Below are 8,917 nucleotides of genomic sequence, written 5' to 3'. Positions count from 1 at the left end.
TTGCATTTCTTGATTCAATAAATATGAAGGGGATTCCCAAACTATAAAACTTCTAGAAAAAATATAGGATAGAACTTTTTAAAAATAATTTTTATACTTTTTTTAATAAACTTATTTATTTTATTTATTTATTTTTGGCTGCGTTGGGTCGCCGCTGCTCCACGTGGGCCCCCTCCAGCTGCAGCAAGTAGGGGACACTCCCTGCCGCGGGGTGTGGGCCCCTCATTGTGGTGGCCTCCCCCGCCGCAGAGCACGGGCTCCAGGCACGCGGGCCTCAGCAGTTGTGGCTCACAGGCTCAGCAGCTGTGGTGCAAGGGCTTAGTCGCTCCACAGCATGTGGGATCCTCCCAGACCAGGGCTCAAAGCCGTGTCCCCTGCACTGGCAGGCAGACTCCCAACCACTGTACCACTAGGGAGGCCCAGGATAGAAGTTTTATGAACTGGAATTAGGGAAATTATTTTTTAAATTCCATGCCAAAGTATGATCCATAAAAGAAAAGAAAGATAGGGCTTCCCTGGTGGCGCAGTGGTTGAGAGTCTGCCTGCCGATGCAGGGGACACGGGTTCGTGCCCCGGTCCGGGAAGATCCCACATGCCGCGGAGCGGCTAGGCCCGTGAGCCATGGCCACTGAGCCTGCGCATCTGGAGCCTGTGCTCCGCAACAGGAGAGGCCACAACAGTGAGAGGCCCGCATACCGCAAAAAAAAGAAAAAAATAAAAAAGTAAAAAGAAAAGTAAAAAGTAAAAAGAAAAGAAAGATAAATTGAACTTCATCAAATTTAAGAATTTCTGCTCTTCAAAAGACACTGAAGACAATGAAAAGACAAGCCACAGACAGGGGATAAATACATGCAGATCACATATGATGAAGGAGTTGTATCTAGAACATGTAAAGAACTCTCAGAAATCAACAATAAGAAAACAAACAACCCAATTTTTTTTAATGAGGAAAATATTTGAACTTTACGAAAGAAGATACATTGATGACAAATAAACATGAAAAAATGCTCGACATTATTAGTTACTGGGGACGTAAAAATTAAAATCACAAGTGGAAACCATTTCACACCTATTGGAATGTCTAATATGAAAACTACTGAGTATTCCAAATACTGGTGAGGATGTAGAACGACAGGAACTCTCAAACACTGCTGGCGAAAATGTAAAATGATACAAACCCTTTGGAAAACAGTTCAACAGTTTCTTAAAAAGTTAAACATACACCTACCATAGGACCCAGCTATTTTAGTCTTAAGTATTGACCCAAAAGAAATGAAAGCATATGCTCATATGAAGTCTTGTAGGCAGATGTTCATAAAAACTTTCTTTATAACAGCCCCAAACTGGAAACAACTCAATCTCAGGTGAGATCATTTCAGGTGAATGGAAAAACCGTGATATACTCCTCAGCAATAAAAGAAGAAACTATCAATCCATACAACATAAAAAAATCTCAAGTAATTACACTGAGTGAAAGAAGCCAGATTAAAAGAGAATGCCTACTATATGATTCCAATTATATTAAATTCTAGTAATTTTATTGATAGAATCCATGGTTCCCTTGAGATGGGGGACAGAGAGGAGCAGGTGGGATAGTTTACAAAGGGGCACAGAGAATATTTTGATGATGATACTTATGTTCACTACCTTGACTGATTGTGGTAATGGCTTTACAGATTTTAATATATATGTGTGTGTGTGTGTGTGTGTATACATACTTACATATATATAATTTATCAAAGTGTATGCTTTAAACGTAAAGCTTTTTGTATGTTAATTATACCTCAATAATTAAAAAAAGAACTTAGAGAAATATTCATTTACCCTTTCTTCCCATTTTTGTTAATTTTCTCTATTTTTTTCTAATAATTAATCAAAAGGCCAGGGCTACAAAATGTATGGGTAATAAAGTTATCATTTTAGAGCTTCTATTTTATCTCAGACACTGTATCCAAGGACTTTACATACTTGATCCTGTTTTATCTTCATAAGTCCTATATTTAAATCAATTTGTAAAATTAAATCTGAGGTTTAATGAGATTTTTCCACCCTATATTTGCTCTAATCTCAAGAAAATTAATTTACTATTCTCTTACTTTCTTTCTCATCAAACTTCCGCTCTTTATACCTAAACACACACACATACACAGACACACACACACAGAGCAAATAGTCACACCTATTACTTCACTGTCATTGACCATTTAGACTGGAATTCCCTCATCTTGCCTCCAAATCCCCTAACTTACTTGTATCTATATCTGTATTCTATTTCTTTATTCTTATCAATCAAAAATCATAGGTTGTATTGAAGACCTATTCTCTCTGCTTTCTCTTGCATCTCATTCCCTGTAACTTTTTTAAGGGCTTGGCTCTTGTAGTTCCTGCCACCACCACCTGCATCTTATTTCTCCCTAACTCCTTTCTGTGAATCATTCCTATCGATGTGCAAAAAGTGGTCCAACATAATAAAAAACAAACCTCCCTTTTATCTCACATTCACCTCACTGTTGCAAACAATTTTTCTGTTAATCATCACAAACTCATTACAAACTTAAAAATAGTCGTCCCTATTCTTCCTTTACTATCTTCGTCTCTCATTTCTTTCACTACTTCTTCACCTTCCAGTCATACCTCTGTTCCCTCTCACCCAGCTTCCTTCTCTACTGTACCTCTGAAGCTGCCCTTCTCCAGGTAACCAATGATCTCCACGTTACCAATTTTATTGGTCACTTCTCTGTCTTCATCTTACTCATTCTCTGGGCAACATTGCCGGTGTGTATAAACTGCTCTCCTTCGCTCTGAAACACTTTGCTAGGCTCCCATGGCATGAGTGTCTGTCTTCCTCCTACCCTGTGTGTTAGTCTTCCTCAGGCTCATTTCCTGAATCTTTTCATTCTTCTCAGCTTTTACCTTTTGGAGAATCCCAGGGCCTTTTCTCTTCTATCCACACATTCTCTCTCAAAGTGATACAAAGTGATATTCTTCAAGCTCTGGCTTTAAAATTCATCTTTATGCTTATGATACTCAAAATTTTATGCTCAGTGTAGCTTTTCCCTTAGGTCACAAAATGTATATATAACCCCCTACATAGCATCTCTACTTGAGTATTGTATAGGCATTTCAAATTTAACATGTTTGCAACAGAATTCTTGATTACCCTTAACTAATCCTCTCCCTCATCTCTTCTTACCTGTTTCTTCCCCAGAATTTCCCATCTCAGCAAATTACACCAGATTCTGTCTAGTGGTTCAAGTCTCCAAATACAGATTATGCTTGATTCCTCTACTCCTTTGACCCCGTAAACAATGCATTTGTATTTCTGAACAACTCTACTTTCTAGTAATTCTCCAAATATGCCCTGACAACTATTGCTTCTCTCCACCTCTACTATCAACACTTTGGTTTACACCACCCTCACTTTTCATGTTGACCAATGCAACAGCGCTTTTCCTGATCTCACATCTTCAGCTGTTGTCCTTTGATAATCAGTTTCCTAGAGAGTAGACAGTGATCTTTTTAAAAAATGTAAATCAGGTTATGCTATTCCAAATCAGGCTATGAATGACTTGCAAGGACTTTCCTCAGGTCCTCTGAATTAGCTGTCTCTGCATGAAAAACTCTTTCTAGTCACATGAATATTTCTCTCTCATTTAAGGCTCAAATTTTATGTCACTGCCACAGAGAAACTTTCAATAAAGCCTAAATCACTTCCTATCATATTATCCTGATTTATTTTCTCCATGACACTTCCAACTACTGAGATTATTTATGATTTTATATGTTTATTTCTTCTATATTATTCTTCTGTATTTATTCTATATGAAGCTCTATTATATGAAAAAGTTTCCATGTAAATAAAGAACTCAGTAGAAATATTGGAACTGCAGAAGTAGTAAGTAAAATTCATAAATAGACTCGATAATGTAATTCAAAGTTGTATCTCTCAGTTCTTTGCTTCATTATCTCCTTCTGAATATATTGTCAGGATAGATCTTTAATCTCTGGTTGGATATGCTTGAACTGACATAGAATGGAAAGAAAAACAACTACGATTCTTAATATCTTTTCTCCCAAATGAGTATGATTTCCTTTCCTTTCTTTCTTTCTTTTTCCCTCGTTTAATCTGTTGTTTATTTTTGTCTCTAAAGAGTAAAGTCTCCGTTCATTTTAGGTTGAAAAGTCATAATGACTTTTTTGGGGGGGGATAAAAAACGTATGCATATCACATTTTCACTGAAAATACAACATTACCCAAGAAATACTGGTTTACATTTTTGCTTTCTGAACGAATTCTTAGCAGCAAATGGACTTGAACTGAAATGCCTTTCTCAGATGACAAATTGTTAGTGTATAGATTTTGTTATATCCTGTTGAAATGTCCAAGTACCTGTCTCTTTTGAAAGAGAGGATGGTTTAGAGAATGTGTGCATTTTTTTCTGATCTCCACTCTCCCCCTCTTCAAACTTCACTCTCCCCCTAATGTTCTTATAAGATTAGCTGAAGGGACAGCTGGTGGGTCAAAACAGAGAGAAGAAAAGAAAACAACTTTGCCTGAAGATTGGTCAAGGATCTCAGAGATTAACAGATAGGCCCTCAAATCACTAAACGTCTTCCTTCTGTTATGGCATCTGAGATTACTAATCTTAAGGGAAGGAGTTTACACCTGCTTCCATTATACTCTTTGAAAAACCCTTATATGACTTACTATTGCATTACAGTCATTTCTTGACATATCTGACATGCCCATTCAACAGTGAGGTCCTCAAGGTCAAGGGAACTGTAACCTAGAGCCTATCATATAGATGATGAATGAATTTTAAGTTAAAGTATAATGTAGTATTTTTGCTTCTTACCTGTTTACCCTCAGATGAGAGATCTGCATTGTGGAGTGTTTGGTTTCCTCATCATCAGTATTACCAGCTCTGAAGACTTGGCAATCAGGTTGAGTTGTTAGCAAAACTCATAGACTCAGATTTATGCCATCAGTTCCTGCCATATTATTCCAATCTGTAACAATATAAGTTGTTGAATTTCAACAGAGGGAGAAATCATATCAAATATTTTCCCATATGTATATAAGTTGTGACATTTTCAAAATTAAAAAAATGAATTACAAAAGGAAGCTGCATGTTAAAAACAGAATACTTCTGAGTTTAGCTTTGTAATTCCACTATGACATCTGTGAAATATACACCTACTATTGTCAAATGAAAATGGAGCACTTTAAAGTCAGATTTATGGGGGAAAAAGAGAGGAGGCTACAGTTATAAGCTCCCTCCAGCTGTGAAGGTACAGTGAGAAAAAGGGAATCATTGATGTAGATACCTTTTAATCATGGCTATATCATGAGAGAGATCCAAATACACATTTTATACACAATTTATAAAATATTCGAGGTCCAAGAGCTGTTAGAGGCTCTTCTGCTGGAAGAGGAATGGGTAGCTCTAACAATTCAATAGAATTTGTTACTATCTCTAGATGTATCAATTAAGTGGGTACATATGAATCATAATGACTTCTTAAGACACTTTCGTGTCCTACATAGAATTATGTTATAATGTTATAATGAAAAACTGGGACAACAGATATATTAAGGATACATATTGGGTTGGCCAAAAACTGGTTCGGGTTTTTCTGTAACATCTTACGAAAAACCTGAACGACCTTTTTGGCCAACCCAATACACACACTCACACTGATCTCAACTAGGTAAAACCTGCATACAAAGAGAAAATATTTCAAAAGTTAATTGCAGATTTTGGGGAAAGTAGGGGCTGATGGGATTGTGGAAAAGTTTTGGTCTCATAATTTTCTATATTTTCCATGTATTAAACAATACAATTATGTATATATTATAATGAGAATAAAAGCATTTATTGTAAACTGAGAATGACATGCCTACAAATTAAATATATTACAAATTATTTACCATGACAAATCATGCATGAGATATGAACATAACTAAATTCATTAAAATTAACTTTATTGAGTGGCTTTCGTGTGCTAACATAGGAGAAGTAGTAATTATAGGCACGTGGCTATATTTATTCATATCCAGTGAGTAATATGGGCTCATGGACACAGGTTGGTAGGGAATAACATAAAAATATTATTTATCTATTATCTAGTATTTTATAACTATATTCTTCAATCAATATTAATACTATTAAATACTCAAAAGTGAGATGAAATATATTAAAATGTCTTCAGTACTGTTGAATGCCATGGTTGAGTTAGCAGTCATTAAAGGGTTGTAGCTAAATGACAGTCAGAAATTCTATATCTTCAGTTATAAGGGTCACCTTCAGGCCATCCACACCTGCCATCTTTCTTTGTGAAGGGGTAACTCAAGAAGGATGTTTTCATGAGAAATTGAGCGAGTCACCTGTATTTAACCAAAGGTACTTCAGTTATTCTTTGTTGTTATAGGACAGGCAGACACAAAGGGCTTTAGCTTTCATGTCAGCCTCTACTGATAACTTGTGTCTAGGTGGTCTGGTCTCCCCTGGGGAAGTGGGGGTGTAGGTGGAGAGGGTAAACAGGAGGAAGTTTTCCAGCAATGTATGTTTTGTACCATGTTTAACCCATTTCTCTGGTCATCTGAGGTCTTAAATCAAGTCTATGGAAAGGAATGTATTTGCTCTAATCTATGGATTACCTTTGGGTTAAAGGGCTTGAACTTCACTGACCTTTGTCTGTTAACTTACTCCATTCTTTTTCCTTCTTTTCACATAAAAAATGTAGTCTGATGTATCGAGGGTATCGGATTTGTGGAATGAAGTATCAGGCTTATGATACAAGTATTATTAACTATAGCCAATTGCAAGCCAATAAGAAATAGTGAAAATATTGGCTACTAACATTCTTTTGCCTGAAACAATGACAATGTTTATGGATTTCAGATTCATTACACACCATATTCATATTTTGTTTTATAAAGGAATATGTGTGCACAAAGTACAAGAAAGAGAATGACACCTATTATTCTGTCACCCAAGCCTTTAAGAGCATTTTGATTAATATCTTTTCTATAAATACCTATATATGCATGCACACATCTAAAATTTTTAATGAAATTTTGATGTCCTGTATGTACTGCTTAATAAATTACCTTTTTAATGTAGCAGTATATTATGTCACTAAACATTAATTTACAAAAGGCTTTTTGTTGGCACAGAATTCTGTTTTATACATGTACCATCACTTGTTTAACTAAATGTCTCTTTGGGGGCATTTATATCATTGTTTTCTGCAAGTGCTGCCATGAATATCCTAGTAAATTTTTTCTGTACCTTTATTATTTTTTCAATAACTTATTAAAAGTTAGATTACAAATGAATATTTTAAGTCCAAAGTTCATTCCAGAAAATCTGAAGGAATCTGAAGTAACATATAACTCCACCTGCCTGTGTGACAGTATCCAGGCCTCCTCTCCTTTACTACCCTGTACTTGTACTACATACCTGTCTTCTCTTGATAATACAGAATCTTTAAGAGTTTAAAGTATCTTTACCAAATTGATAGAGTGGCATACCATTTTCATTTGTATTTTTATTAAAAGAGGCACATTCTTTCTAATATTTAATGGCTATTTGTTTTTCTTCCTCTGGGAATTACTTATGCGTATTAATTCACTATGCATTGTTAAAAGCTTAATCAGCCAAAGACCACCAGGCACAAATTTGAAGTCTGATAAAATCAGATGTATTAACTTGATGCAGCAAAGGAGGGCACTCCAGAGGAGCTCTGAAATGCCACACGACAAGAGGGAGCAAGGAAGCATCTTTTGAAAGGTTTTGGTTACTGCTGAATTATTTTGAAAAGTGTCTAAGGGAAGAGGGCATTAATTCCGGATTAGCTGCTGGTTTTAGGTGAGATTAAGAGAACGAGGATTCACTAGGGATTGGGTGCTGTCATGAGATGACAGCATTTTAGCAATTAGATGTCCTCAGTAATAGATGAGGAAAACAGAGAACTCTGGGAGCATCACTGGTACGCAAACAAAAGTTATACAAAGAGAGGCTTGTTATGGCATTTTACTGCATGGCCTCAGGGAAATAATTTTTCTGTTAATTTGGGGATTAGCTTTTCTGTGTCCAACCTCCTACCCATCCTGATTAATGGCAGAACTGCCTTTTCCTTTTTTCAGTCTTACTGATATTCATTCTTACAATCCCAGATAGGTTTTTACACTTTCAAAATACGGCTTAGGTCACATATATTATTTAGGTCACATACATTATTGGTTAATGTTGCAGAATTATACACTCTTGAATTGGAGGCTTGGCATGTCTCCTTACTGGTAGTGTAACTTTGGACAAAATATTTAATCACGTTAGTTTCAGTCTTCATATCATGAAAAAGGAAGTACTACCGCTACTACTACTACAACCTATCTTGTAGGACTATTGAGAAAATTAAATATGATTATTTTTATAAAGCACTTATCAAAATGTCTGGCATGATGCAATTGCTCAGAAAGCAATAGCAACTAAAAGGGTATGCTTAATATAGGTTTTTCCTGAATGAATTGATGGAAACAACTAATAAAAAGAACATGATTAGTATAACTGTATATGTGTCTACAAAAGAGAATTGAAGGATGTTGGACTGTGTGGAAGTTGCTAATGAATATTTTATGAATTGGCAGTTTGGTTTTTGTTAAATAATTGTAGATATTTACAGAGTAAAGAGGAGCACAATTCGTAGATTTAGATGATCTTACAGGCAGAATTCCCTTATTAGCCTAATATAGGAAAGCTGAAGAGATCAGTGAGAAATAGACCCTGGTATTGCAGTCTAGTGGGCTGTGGTTCCTATTAAAAAAAAGGACACACCCTTTTCCAGAATGTTCTCTGGAAGAAAAGTGAGAGTCTATTTTCATGGCTCTGGATATAACTTAATGAACTTGAAG

Source organism: Aethalodelphis obliquidens, unplaced genomic scaffold (genome assembly GCF_003676395.1).
Source record: "Aethalodelphis obliquidens isolate GAN/ISIS:26980383/991018 unplaced genomic scaffold, ASM367639v1 scaffold1, whole genome shotgun sequence".
Lineage (NCBI taxonomy): Eukaryota > Metazoa > Chordata > Mammalia > Artiodactyla > Delphinidae > Aethalodelphis > Aethalodelphis obliquidens.
This window is presented reverse-complemented; position numbering follows the sequence as displayed.